The sequence below is a fragment of the Amaranthus tricolor genome, chromosome 6, assembly GCF_026212465.1.
Source record: "Amaranthus tricolor cultivar Red isolate AtriRed21 chromosome 6, ASM2621246v1, whole genome shotgun sequence".
Lineage (NCBI taxonomy): Eukaryota > Viridiplantae > Streptophyta > Magnoliopsida > Caryophyllales > Amaranthaceae > Amaranthus > Amaranthus tricolor.
The window spans coordinates 6,413,146-6,428,181 of NC_080052.1; the positions used below are offsets into that span (position 1 = coordinate 6,413,146).

The window sequence follows — 15,036 nt, forward strand, 5'->3', positions numbered from 1 at the left end:
CGTGTCGAGTGTCAATCGGTCTCGGGTTGTCATCGATTACTAATTGGTTTGGTTTTTTCGGGTACAGATCGGGTTCGAGCTTTATTTTTTGAGTAGTTATCGGTTACGGATAACTATTGATCGAGTCAATATAAAATAAGTTAATAGTCAGGTTTTTAATTGATGTATGCTCATTTACTTACAAAAAATAATTACCGATTGTTTTATCAGAAATAGCAGATAGGGGTGTCAAATAGGTCGGGTTGGGTCATTTACAGGTTCGGATCATATATAAATGGGTCAATAAACCCTTAACTTGAACCTGACCCATTTAATTAATGGGTCAAAAATTGAAACCCCGACCTGATCTGTAGCAGATCGGATCAATCTGTTAATGACCCATTTAACCTACTTTTTTTTTAGGTCATTAAATTCATATATTTCAGGTCATTTGACCTATTTAACCTTAATTAAAGGCTTCCTCCAAAAATAAACGTATGCCACTTAATGCAGCGAGCACACGGTATTCTTTAGTAAAAGGCGAAAGAATAGTTTGCTTTGTGCTCACGGCGTGGCTGCGTAAGTTGGTATGAGATCTGTGGAAGTGATTTAAAGGATTTTTCTTTTATTAGTATCTTTCATAGCCGATGTGGGACAACTTCCTTTGTTATTGAAAGTCATCTTCAACTGACAAATCCCTTAGCCGATGTGGGACAACTTCCTTTCTTATTGAAAGTCATCTTCAGCTGACAAATCCCTTAATACATGGTAATTGGTATTATCTTAGTTTTACGAAGTATTTGGCAAATGTTGATCCGTCTTAAATTTAATAAATGGGTTAAACAGGTTTTTTTCGGGTTTAAATATTCAACCTGAACCTAACGCATTTAATAAATAGATCAGGTCGGGTTGACCCATTTAATTAATTGGGTCAAAAATCTAAACCCAAACCCGCTAATTTCGAGTCGGTTTCAGATCAGGTTAGCAGGTCGGGTCAGCTTTTGCCAGCCCTAATAGGCAGATCAATTTATTTCAATCAGTTTATATATATATATATATATATATATATATATATATATATATATATATATATATATATATATATATATATATGTATATATATATATATATATATATATATATATATATATATATATATGTATATATATATATATATATGTATATATATATATATATGTATATATATATATATATATATATATATATATATATATATATATATATATATATATATATATATATATATATATTCTGTATGCAATCTCTTCTGTATAGAACTTGTGTTCTTCCTTTTTCGTATTATTAGAAAACTGAAATTGGACTTAATTTGCTAAAATTAAGTGACAATTTGATTCGGATTTATAACAGTTCCATTTACTATCGGTTCGGGTTTGTATCAGTTCGGGTTAAAAACAGTTCGATCTTAATCGGTTTTAGTAAGGTTACATTCAGTTACGTGCATAATTCGGGTCGGATTTGACTTGGGTCGATCACTGTTCAGTTCGGGTAACATCGGTTAAGGTTTATATGTCGGTTATAAAATTCGGTTGCAGTTCGAGTTCGATTTTGCCCTTTTCGGTTATCAAACGGTTCGAGTGAAGTATCGGTTCGGGTAATTGTGGTTCGGTAAACCTAAAAAACTTACATTTTTTCGGGTCGGATAATTTTTGATTTCGGGTCGGATTTTCGGGTCGGGTTTGTTTTGAACAGCTCTAGCTATGATGGTAAAGCTATGAGGCTTAATTGAACTTGATTAAATAAGCATTAAGGTTACCAAGTATTTAGTAGCAGTAATGAACTTCTACAAGTATTGAGAATGTAACTTAATGGCTTAGTAAAGGTCAATAATGAGTAATAACCTTCTATATTGTGCTTGATGATTATTTTATAAGCATGATTTAACTATCGCATCATAAGCTTGTTGAGAAAATTGTACTCGGCTTTATCGCTGACCTATTTAATCGGCTGTCATCCATATTATGGATGACAGTATTTTGTGGGAAAATTTAGCTGAGGTTTCGATCCAGGCCGCAACTTTAATTATTCTATCGAGGACTTAGCTGTATTTATTTTACTTGATGACTTTGATGACTATATTGTACTTATGTTTTTTTTATCGTATTTAAGCAAACCTTATTTTATATTTTCTTAGTTGTAAGATATATATATATATATATATATATATATATATATATATATATATATATATATATATATATATATATATATATATATATATATATATATATATATATATATATATATATATATATATATATATATATATATATATATATATATATATATATATATATATATATATATATATATATATATATATATATATATATATTACTTATGTTTTGAACGATTTTAGTTTAAATGGTTTTTAGCAGTTCGGCGTTTTATACTTCCGCATTATTTATCTTAAGTATAATTATTAATGTTAATTATGTATCGAGAGTGCCGCTCCTGCTACAGAGTGAATGAAGAAGCGCAACAGTCGTTTATGTAAACAATGAAAGCAGTTTCGTGGGTTTATGTTTTAATGTTAACATATGGCGGGTTTTTGAAAATACAATTGCTGCAGGCAAGGCACAAACCACAGCAATTAATTGAAGAAGTGTGATATTTGCTGCGAGTAGTGAAGAACCGGAGCAATTGCAAGAAAGTTTTTTTGCTGCGGGCATGAAACAAACCGCGGCAATTGAAGCTGCTCATATGTATTTGCTGCGGTCAAGGCCCAAAACCGCAGCAATTAATGTTTTTTTTCTAATTCTTTTTCCTACTTATTGCTGCGTATATACAAAAACCGCAGCAAATGATTAGCAGCAAATACGTTTTTTTCCACTAGTGGGAGTTGGTTAGAATTACAGTACTGCATTAACAACTAAACACTTTTAAATTTATATGGATCACTTTACAAGCATGTAAAATTACGGTAATTAAAAAATTGAATGGTATAGATTATCACATACAATACATAAATGAGACCAAGTTTAAAAGGGATGGAAGACTTTCTGATTGTTTAAGTTTAAAATAGAAGTTATTTGTGAGTCACTCCGTTTATTAGATACAAGAAAAGAGCAGAACATATTTGAAGTCAATTTATTTTACCTAGGAATTAAAGATGAAGAAGACTTTCACTTATAAGCAACAATAGGGGGTACATATATACTACCTTAGAAGAACCATACAAAGAAGCGACAAACTCAGACGAATCAGCAACAAACGAGCTAACAACAATAACAGGGCAGCTACCAGAACATGATAAAGAACATCTCAACAACCCGTTAAAAAAATTATAAGTTTTGAGCTACTTTTCAATATTCAAACTTTTGAGAAATGATAAGTGTAATTATTGACACTTATTTATATCATTTTATACTTCTTAATGAAGGTCATTGATAGTAATTTTGTGCTTATTTTGAAATTAATGCTACTTTTACTCATTTTGGTTATATATGTTAATTTTGAGTGATTTTGATTGTTTTAAGCATAATTCTTATGGTTTTAATGAATGAAGGAGTTCACTTAGGGGATTTTAGCTCGGTGCTACAAAGAAAATGAGCAAAAAAGTAGGAGAGTGTTTATAATGCAAAAGTTTTGAAATGAAATTTGATACATGTCAACTCTTTTGGTCATAACTTTTTATAGGAAGATTGTATTAATGCAAGGTTTACGACATTGGAAACTAGACTTCAAGAGGTTTTTAACAGTATATTAGATGTCCGATTCCAACAATCGAGCAAGAAATGATGATGATTTAAAATTTGCTATAATTGTCAGCCAAAAAAGCCAACTCGGCTTCTTGGTTGTGGAAGTGGACGCCGAGCAGGCTTTTGCTTCTGGAATTCTATGGGAACATTTTCCAATTACTTTAATTTTTTATTATTTTATTTGAGTGAAGAAGAAGGGAATTTTGGTTAAGCCTCCTTATATTAGTTTAATTTTCCTTTATCAAATTGAGTGAAGAAGAAGAGAATTTATGGTTAATTGAGTGAAGAAGAAGGGAATTTAGGTTAAGCCTCCTTTGGGGAGCATAAGAGGGGAGATTAAAAACCTCTTCTTCTTCCTCCTTGCTCCTTAATCTTCCTATCCATTGAACACCATCTTTAATTCTTATAAGCTTTTAATTTCTTCTCATTAAAATTTCTTGTCTTTAATTTACTTTCTCATTATATTAGTTTAATTTTCCTTTATCAAATCTGTATTAGTTTAATTTTTTCCCTTGTCAAACTTTAGTTGTTTTTCCTAACAATAGTTAGTAATGAAATTAGTATTGTTCTTCATATTTTGTCTCCTGATTCTTTATCTGTGTCTTTTCATATTTTAATTATTGTTAATCCTTGCAAGTATTATTATTATTATTATCATGCTTAGTTTCATTCTAAGGTTTTTAATTATTATTGTTTCTACCATGAGTCGCGAGTAGATTTTTTCATAGGGTTAGGGTTTGAACCTATAATTCAAGTATGATTTAACCATTAAAAGTGAGAATTCCGATAAGAGGGTAATAATGAAAAGCCAGAGGAAAAATCGAATAGGAGAGGGTGTGGAGGTGAAAGAATGAAGATGAAACATATAAAGATGCAAAAACCCAGATGAATTAGAAGAGGAGTAATATTATAAATGAATTGAGAAGTAGGGTTAGAGAGAGGGAATAATTGAAATTAGGGTAGGTTAGGTCAAATAGAAAGGAGGAGAAGCTAGTTGGGGTTAAGAGCGGAAATAGCTTAGATTATGAAATCTAAGTGTGGGTATTTTTGTAATTATCATGTGTTTATAGGACAAATTTGTAAGGAAAAAAAAATATATGGGTTAAATAGAAATGGGACAATATAGGCCGGTGAATTTACTAAATAAGGACACAAGACAATAAAAAGGAATATGAGGGAGTATTAAATAAAAAATTAATCAGTATATGAAATCTTTCATTTAGCGGGTAGTTACTAAGTATTCTATAAGGATAAAACTGGAAAAATAAAATTTTCTATTGGAGATATGGAATATATGAAATATATTCCATATATTCACTGATTATTATGGGGAATTATTTTAGGAGTAATTGTAGGCCATTAGCTAAACATAGTTTCCTTCCCTTAATTATCTATGTTATTTTTGTTAATTAAGCTTACAAGAATGTATATAAATATTAGGTGTAATACACTACAAATGAATGGGAATGCAAAAATATTATGAAAGTATTTCATATCTTTATACATGGTATCAGTATAGGTTAAGATCCAATTTTTTTTTAACTAACTAAAAAAAAAAAAAAACACAGCTTCCCATTTCCCCAATTACTTGTTTCCCCAATTCCCTTCTCCCAGTACCACTTTTCTTCTCAATTTAGGTTTAAATCCAATTGTTTTTTTTTCTAAACAAAAACCGCCTCCCATTTCCCCTTTTCCTTCCAATCGGCGCCATCACTGATTTCCCCATTTCTTCTTCCTGGTTTTTCTCCATGGGTGACGAGCCTCATACGAAGATGCCGCTGTTGATTCATGACACATCCTCTGTCTATTTTCTCCATCCTTCTGAAGGTCCAGGTATGCCTCTGACCAAGTATGTTTTAATTGGTGATAATTATGATGTTTGGTCCAAAGCCATTCTTAATGCCCTAGAAGGAAAACACAAACAAGGTTTCATTAATGGTGATATTTCTAAACCTACTGATTCACAAAGTCCTGAATATATTGCTTGGGGTGCTAATAATTCTACAATATGTGGTTGGATGTTTAATTCTATTGATATCTCTATACAACCCAGTATTGCTGGACATAAAATTGCATTTGAAATGTGGAATGATTTGAAGGAACGATATGCTGTTATTAACGGCCCTCGCATTCATCAACTTAAAACTGAATATCATACTCTTTGTCAAAAAGGAATGACGGTAGTCTCATACTATAACAAATTCAAATCACTGTGGGATGTATTATATGGGGCTGAAGATCTTACTTGCGGGTGCACGTGCTCGGCTGCTCCTAAAATTCATGCCTATTTTGACATTTCTCGCACTCACGATTTTCTTTTGGGCCTTGATGATAGCCAGTATGGTGCTCTTCGCACTCAAATTTTGGGGATGGAACCCGTTCCTGTTTTGAACAAAGTTTTTTCTTTAGTCGCTCAAGAGGAACGACATTTACATATTGTGCGTGATCGTGATGATAAAACCGAAGCTCTTAGTTTTGCTGTCAATGCATCTCATTCCAGTGCTTCTCAGCCTCGTTTTACGCCTTCCAATAGCCCTCATAGTGGTCCTTTAAGCTGTACATATTGCGGCAAAGCTTACCATGATTATGATCACTGTTATGCACGTTTAGGATACCCTGCTGGCGGCTCTCGTGGTCGTGGTAAGGGAAGACAGTCTCGAGGTCGTGGTCGCGGCACTGCAGGCCGTGTTTCAGCTTCTCCGACCAATGTTCCAGTCGTTGCCCATGCTGCTTCCGCACCTTCTTTTTCTTCTCCTGGTGCATCTTCTTCAATTTCAGTTCCGGTTTTAACTTCTGATCAAGTGCAGCGGCTTTTAACTCTTATTGATACTTCACCTGCTAATGACACATTGAGTGGTAAGCATATTTCTGATTTTGGTGTTTGGCTTATTGATAGTGGTGCTTCCCATCACATGACTGGTACTTTATCTCATTTATTTAACATTACTGCGGTGCCTCCTCTACCTGTTAGTCTTCCTGACGGTGTACATGCTTCTGCCACTAAACAAGGAAGTGTTCGTTTGTCCTCCAGCTTAACTCTTGATAATGTCCTTTATGTTCCTAACATCAAATGCAATTTGATTTCAGTTGGGAAATTAATTTCTGATTCCAATTGCATTGTGACTTTTACTGATAAGTTGTGTATTGTTTAGGACCGCATTACGAGGACGCCGATTGGACTGGGTGAGTTTCGGAATGGGGTTTACTTCTTCAAGCCAGTGACACAAGTTTTCTCCGGTGCAGCTACTGTGGACACGGCCTTTTTGATTCATCAACGCCTTGGGCATCCTTCAAGTCAGATTATGTCTTCTATTTTACCAGCTTCTCAATTTCGTGCACTAAAAAATGTTTTGGATTCTTGTGATGTTTGCTATCGTGCAAAACAAACACGTACTGTTTTTCCTCTAAGTAATAATAAAGCATCGGACTTGTTTGGTTTAATACATTGTGATTTGTGGGGTCCTTATACGAAAGGATCTTTTACTGGCTCTCATTATTTTTTGACTATTTTAGATGAATATTCACGTGCTACTTGGATTTATTTATTGAAAGAAAAAAGTGAAGTTCCAAGTTTTATGCGTAGTTTTTTTGCTATGATTAAAACACAATACAATAAAAATGTGAAAATTGTTCGTTCAGACAATGGAATGGAGTTCACATCCCTTGCACGTTTTTTTGACGAGAATGGTATTTTATTACAAAATTCTTGTGTCCATACACCTCAAAAAAATGGTCGAGTTGAACGGAAACACCGTCATATTTTAGAAGTTGCTAGAGCTTTACGTTTCCAAGCATCTTTACCGATTGAGTTTTGGGGAGAATGTACCCATACTGCTGCTTTTTTAATTAATAGGACACCTACAAAAATTCTAAATGGAAAAACCCCATATGAGTATTTATACGGCGTCCCTCCATCAAATGACTTGTTACGGGTTTTTGGGTGTCTATGCTACGCTCATAATAAGATGCGTCATAAAGATAAATTTGCTTCTAGGAGTCGTAGATGTGTGTTTCTTGGGTACCCATTTGGTAAAAAAGGGTGGAAGGTGTATGATCTTGACAATCATGAAATTTTTGTTTCAAGAGATGTTCGGTTCCATGAAAATATTTTTCCTTACTCCGACACTAGTAAATCATCCACATCATCTCCTGATTCGAACTCTCTTATGGTGGATTGGGATTTTGGTCTCCCAAAACCCCCTGCAATTTTATCATTGCCTCCTCATATCAACGAAAGGGGGAGTACTGCTTCTCAGCAACAATCTACTACTGATTTGTCTCCTCCCATGGATATTTCTTCTGCTGAATGTACGCTACAGCCTGGACCTACACACAGCAGCAACGAAGTAAGTCGTTCTATTCGGGATCGACGACCTCCATCTTATTTATCAGATTATATTTGTCACTCGGCTCATGCAACTAACCCCATTTCGCCTACTCACTCCTCTTCGGTTTCCTCAGGTATGCGCTATCCTATAGCTAATTATGTCACATACAATAATTTTTCTTCTGCACATTGTCGTTTTCTTTCGACTGTTACTACTAATGTTGAGCCTCCAAACTATAAAGAAGCAGTTAAGGAGGCCCGATGGCGTCGTGCCACGCAAACAGGAATTCATGCCTTGGAGAAAAATCATACTTGGGATATCACTGAACTTCCGCCCGGCAAAAGACCCATAGGTTGTAAATGGGCATATAAAACAAAATATCGTTCTGATGGCACCATTGAACGCCATAAGGCCCGTCTTGTTGTTTTGGGGAACCATCAAAAAGAGGGAGAGGATTTCACGGACACTTTTGCTCCTGTAGCTAAAATGGTTAGTGTTCGCATATTTCTGGCTGTTGCTGCAGCTAAACATTGGGAAGTTCATCAAATTGATGTCAACAACGCATTCTTACACGGCGATCTGCATGAGGAGGTATATATGAAGTTACCTCCAGGTTTCTCTTCTTCTTCTTCCACCAAAGTTTGCCGTTTGCGAAAATCTCTTTATGGTTTACGTCAATCACCTCGTAATTGGTTTGCTAAATTATCTACTGCCCTTCGTCTTTATGGTTTCCAACAATCTCATGCAGATCATACTTTATTCACTTATTGAAAAGGGCAAGACATCTTATCTCTTCTTGTTTATGTCGATGATATATTGGTTGCCGGTAATAATACTGTTTTGTGCTCTTCTTTCAAGAAATATTTAGATACTTGTTTCCAACTCAAAGACATGGGACCTCTCAAGTATTTTCTTGGTAACGAATGTGCTCGTTCACCTGCCGGTATCCTCTTGTGCCAACGTAAGTACACACTTGATATTCTAAAAGAATGTGGTCTTGTCGGGTGTAAACCTGTGGACACTCCACTACCTCAGAATCATCGTTTGGCATATTTAGAAAGTCCTCTCTATTCTGACCCTGCACAATATCGTCGTATTATAGGTCGTCTTATTTATCTTACTATTACTCGCCCAGATATTTCATATTCTGTTCATATATTATCGCAATTTATGCAAGCTCCTCGTCAAGATCATTTTGATGCTGCAATAAGAGTATTACGCTATCTTAAGGGTTATCCCGGCCAAGGTTTATTTCTCCGTGTAGATAGTGACCTCCAATTATATGCTTATTGTGATTCTGACTGGGGTAGTTGTCCTTTAACTAGACGCTCATTTTCTGGTTATTTAATCTTGCTTGGGTCTTCGCCCATTTCTTGGAAGACTAAGAAGCAGACAACAGTGTCTCGGTCTTCTGCTGAAGCCGAATATCGGGCAATGGCTTTCGTTTGTGCTGAAATCAAATGGTTGAAAAATATTTTGGCATCCCTTGGTATCTTTCATAATCAACCCGTTCGACTATTTTGTGATAATCAGGCTGCCCTTCATATTGCTTCTAATCCAGTATTTCATGAGCGTACTAAACATATTGAGATTGATTGTCATTTTGTCCGTGAGTTACTTATAGCTGGTGTCCTCGCTACTTCACACGTTCGTACGAACTTACAATTGGCAGATATTTTCACAAAAGCATTAAATGCTCCTCAATTCACCTTTCTGCTATCCAAGTTTGGCGTTCGAGATCTTCACGCTCCCACTTGAGGGGGAGTATTGGAGATATGGAATATATGAAATATATTCCATATATTCACTGATTATTATGGGGAATTATTTTAGGAGTAATTGTAGGCCATTAGCTAAACATAGTTTCCTTCCCTTAATTATCTATGTTATTTTTGTTAATTAAGCTTACAAGAATGTATATAAATATTAGGTGTAATACACTACAAATGAATGGGAATGCAAAAAATATAATGAAAGTATTTCATATCTTTCTACATTTTCCACAATAAAAATACTCTAAAATGGATTAACAATTTGAGAATACATGTTATAGTAAGATAGACAAATAAAATAAAAGAAATACACGAGTTGATTAACAAAGATAGTAGAAGTCAATAATACTATAACATTTGCACTATGTATGAGTTGTTACACAACACAAGTTAAGTAGGGTTGTCGGATCCTAAACACAAAGTCTGAAGTGAACTACATATTAACATCTTTTTAGGGAAAAGTTTTGCAGTTGTTCTATTATTCCTTATCTCACTGTTTATTCATTCTTCAAATTCAAGCTTTACTTTCTTCGTTATACTTTCTTTGTTCTGCAATTATGTTAAACTTTTGTCTACATTATACTTACTATTTTATACTGTACTTGTCTTTAGTTGAATGTTCTTAAAATAATGTTACAATATATTTTACAATTTCCAATGCTTTGTTTTGATGTAATTGTAATATAGTTTACCAATTTATCTCATGTATTATGGAGTTCTACAAATCATTATGTCATTCTCATATATTTTACTATTTTATACTCCCTCCTATTCAGCTTTATGTGTCCCATTTCCTTTTATGGTCAACTCACCTTAATTGTCTCATTTCTATTTTTAGTATGGGTTTTTGACTTTTATGCCCTTAGTAGCTTTATCCTATTTTCAATTATACCCTCCATTACCCATACTAATTTTCCTCTCTTACATTAAAAACCCATAATACCACTCTCTTTCCTACCCTTAAGGTCCCACTTTTGACTCTCCTTAAAATTCGTAAAAAGTCAAATGGAACTTCTAAGGTGCATAGAAGGGAGTAATATAATTGCATAAACTACTATTACCTTAGGCTTTTGTATAATACCTTCTTATTCCTTAAAGTTTGCACTTTCCACAATAAATTTTAAAACAAGAGTTTAATTTTTTAAGCTAAGTGGTGCATTTATGTATCAACTCAACGGATTTGTAATTGATTTGATTTGTTATCTCATATAAAAATATCATGTGAAGATTTTGTAATAATCTTTTATTATTTTAATTTATAAAGTTAATATTTGAAAACCAGGGAATTCCATCTATTTTTCAGTTTTTAAAATTTTTTATATTAATAAATAAAAATGAAGAAATACTTGAAGGATTACCATATGAATTTCTATATTTATGTGTCCAATATGTAAGAAAATGTAGACCATATTTTTGCTAAACTAAAATTACCTTACTTAGCTATACTTTTTTATTGTTGAATCGAACTAATCTTTATTAAAATAAAATTATCTTTGATTATTTGCCTATTTTTCTTGAATTTTATAGTTACATTAATATATGAACCCTTCATTTTAAGATGGATAATTTTGGGTGAAAGAAACTTATCAATTTAAATATTAAACTAAATTTATTTATATTGAATATTATTGCTTAGAATTGAATCATTGGAAACACCATTATGATGAAGGAAGCCTATGGAAAATGCTTAACAAAATGAGACACATAATGATAAGGAAATTGACATTTAAAATAACAAAAGAAAAAACAAACAAAAAGAAGGCATGATATGGCAACAAGGTAAACTGACTATGGCTTTGGATTAGCATGGAAAAAGTGGGTTATTGTTTAAAGTATAAAATTTTTAGGACTTAAAAATTACTCTTCCATTTCGTAATAGATGGAACATAAAAAATATTGCACTATTTATTCGTCACCTTTAATTGATAATTAGTTTTTAATTAATAATTTAATTAAAATATAGTCAAGTAAGATTTTTTTAATTCGTCTCAATGCAAAGATTATTAATGTCAAATTTTTATAATTTTTAATTATACATATATAGTTAGAGATATTAAAGATTGAATTAGTGCATTGACGTCCGTAAAGTGTTAAATATTGCAATATTTTGGTACGAAGGAAATATATTTTTATGTACAAGGTTAATATTAATTTGATTTAAATTTAGATATAATTTACTTTATTATTGTGTATGTGAGATATTAAGGTATTTTTAAATAAAAGTTAAACATCAGCAATATAAAACAAAAGTAATATTTCTATTATATTATTTATAACGTCTTACGTTTTTAAGGATTTTTTTTATCTTTCACTTCATGGACTAAAAAATAAGGATACGACCGTGTTAGTAGCTAGATCCAGTACTAGTAGTATAGTCATGTCAATTTTGTGAAGATTGGACAGCAAACATATTTAAATTTCATAGCCAAAAACTTTTTTGTAAGGTCTATATCCATAACTGGATGGAAGAGTCCTTCCCAGTAAGGCTTATAAAAGAAATTGTGGTCCTTCTTAACTTTGGAGCGTTTGATAATGCATTCCATAAATTAATTAATGTTGTATTTGCATGCATTCACTGCTCTTACATTGTGTCCTTTCTATCATATTTAAGCTTAATTTTAGTGTATTATTTCCAACTACATAAGAGTGACATGCCCTCTTTATACTTAACGTAGAATATACCACATTTAATGAGAGGTGGTTAAGATTCAAACCTGTAACCGCTTATCACGCTAGATTTTGATACCATGTGAAGCTTGGTTTTAAAAAGTGTGCCTAAGGCGTGATGCGTACCAAGGCAAATAGAAAAGCGCCTTAGAGACTCGAGGCGCAGCGCAGTACAAGAAGTGATGGAGACGTGCACGTGTCGTTCACCTTACTCTTTCTAGACGGTTTGAAACAAACATTCCCTTAATCTTTCTTTATACTCCATATTAGTTCCTTTAGAAAACAATAGAAGTTCAAAAAATTCAAGCATGAAAGTTGTGTTTTATGTTATCATAAATATTTAGGCCATTCTCAAGCAGGCTTATAAAAATTTGCATGTATATACTTTCTTGATTTTGGCGTTGTTTTGGTAGCAAAAGCGGTTATGAAAAAGAAGTAAACTTTGACTCATATTAAGTGTAGTGTTTAAGTGGAGCTCACAATTGCAATAACAAAAGGTTATGTTTTGGTGGAGAAGGCAGTAAAATTATATAGCCAACAAAAAGGATAGTGGTCCATTTTACTCCTTTTTATCATCAAAATTAATGATTTTTACATTTTTATTTTTCTTCTTTTAGTCTATGCATGTTGAACACAAGTAGTCTTTTTCTTAGATATCTTCTATATATGGCAATCAAAGAACTACCTATTAATATCGAATTGACCCTTATGATCTGATCTACCACCGGAAAGATGTATGAGCAATTACCCAGCTATTCCTCCTTAATACTTAACATGTGCTCAACCATTTTATTTTTTATTTTTCTATATTAAATGTTATACTTTTTGATATTCACTAATTCTTAATTAAGAGGTTCTCTCCATGAGACCTCCTACTAATAGGTTCGCCTATTAATTAAAAATAATAACAAAAAAATTTAGACGAAAAAATTACGATTACAATAATTAAAACTAATTAAGCATATTTTTCTGTAAAGTGCCTGTAAAGTTTAACTCAATTAATCAATATTTTTTTATATATATAATTTGGTCTCATTATATGGATCTGTCACATAATGAGACAGTCTCATACAAAATGCTTTGCTGGATGATTAAATTTTTGCACAACACGTACACCACTTATTGAAATTAAAACAATTTAAAACATATACTTTTCTTATATCTTAATTTATAGTTCTTCTGTTTCATTATAATTTAAGTTTTTATGCAATTTAATGCAATTATTTATTTGATCATTATGAATCTATCAACTAACTTGGTTAATTAACTGCGGAACATTAAATTTTTTTTCGATTGATAAACATGTAAAACTGACTCCTCAATGCTTCAATAAACGAGTTTGGTTGGGTTGGGCTGGATTTGCTTGATGTTTGCTAACTAATCTAATTGAATAAACAAATTCAGGAAAGATTTGTCTCATGGTGAGAATAAATATATACTTGTTGGGCAATTTTCAGTTTGGTGGTTTTTTAATTTTGTTGTTTTCTATATAATTTTAATTATATTAACTATGATCTTTTAAAGTGACTAACTTTTACTTAAAAGTGATCAATTCTGACCTTAAAGTAATTAATATTAATTTAAAGTATGTAACCGATTAATTATGACCTTTATAAAGTGATGAATATTGACCTTAAAGTGATTAGTAAAAATGTTCAAATAAAACCTTAATTAAAGTGATCAATTTAAAGTTTATAGTACCAAATTAGAAGTCATCACCATGTATAATGATTAATTATAACTTATAATGTTAATGAAAAATTATCTAGAATAATTCACATTTTATTGATTTTCCTAAAATAATGTCAACTTTTGATTAACCATGAATAATCTTTATTTATGGTCACTTACCCAATAACATTATTACCAAAATAGTGACCATTTATTACAGGTTAATTTCTAAAAAAAGAAAAGTAAAATAAAAAATCAAAAATATTAAAAATTATTAGTGAAAATCAAAAAATAAACTAAATTAATTTCTCTTTTTAATTTTTAAAAGATTTTCAATTTATTTATAATTTAATTTTATATTTACTTTTTTATTTTTTTTATATAAAATCAGTATAGTTAAGAGGTTAGTTTGGCTGAGAAAGCACCCCTTATAATTGAGATTACTCATGTTTATTAAAAGTTGGGATTATTATTGGGAATCAGTACAAAATGGATTATTCTAGGTAATTTTGCCTAATTTTAAAGGGGTCTATTATAATCTTAAAGGGATCAATTATACTCTTAAAGTGATGAATTCTAATTTCTAACCTTCATTTAATAGATGATCAGATATTACTTTTTGAAGACATCAATTTTGACCTTTAAAATATCAATTATTACCTTAAATTGATTCATTTAGAGATCGTAAATTGCAAAATAAAAATTGGGTTTATTATGCTACTCTTATATAAGTAGTCTCACCGTAAAATAGTCTCTTACCAGACTTGCTTATAGTTCAACCTTAATTTAACTCGTATATTAAACATGTGTAATATTATAAGATATATATTTTATCAAATTTGATCGAGATTCACATCAAATCATTATTAGAAAAATCAT

The 15,036-nt window shown here is 31.8% G+C and overlaps 1 non-coding gene across 1 annotated transcript; it reads right to left on the reverse strand.

Annotated features, from left to right (window-relative positions):
• Positions 1 to 440: 440 nt before the first annotated feature.
• Positions 441 to 556, reverse strand: LOC130816737 (U5 spliceosomal RNA). The gene has a single exon (XR_009043277.1). It is a non-coding gene; the product is annotated as a U5 spliceosomal RNA (small nuclear RNA).
• Between the last annotated feature and the right edge of the window lie 14,480 nt (positions 557 to 15,036).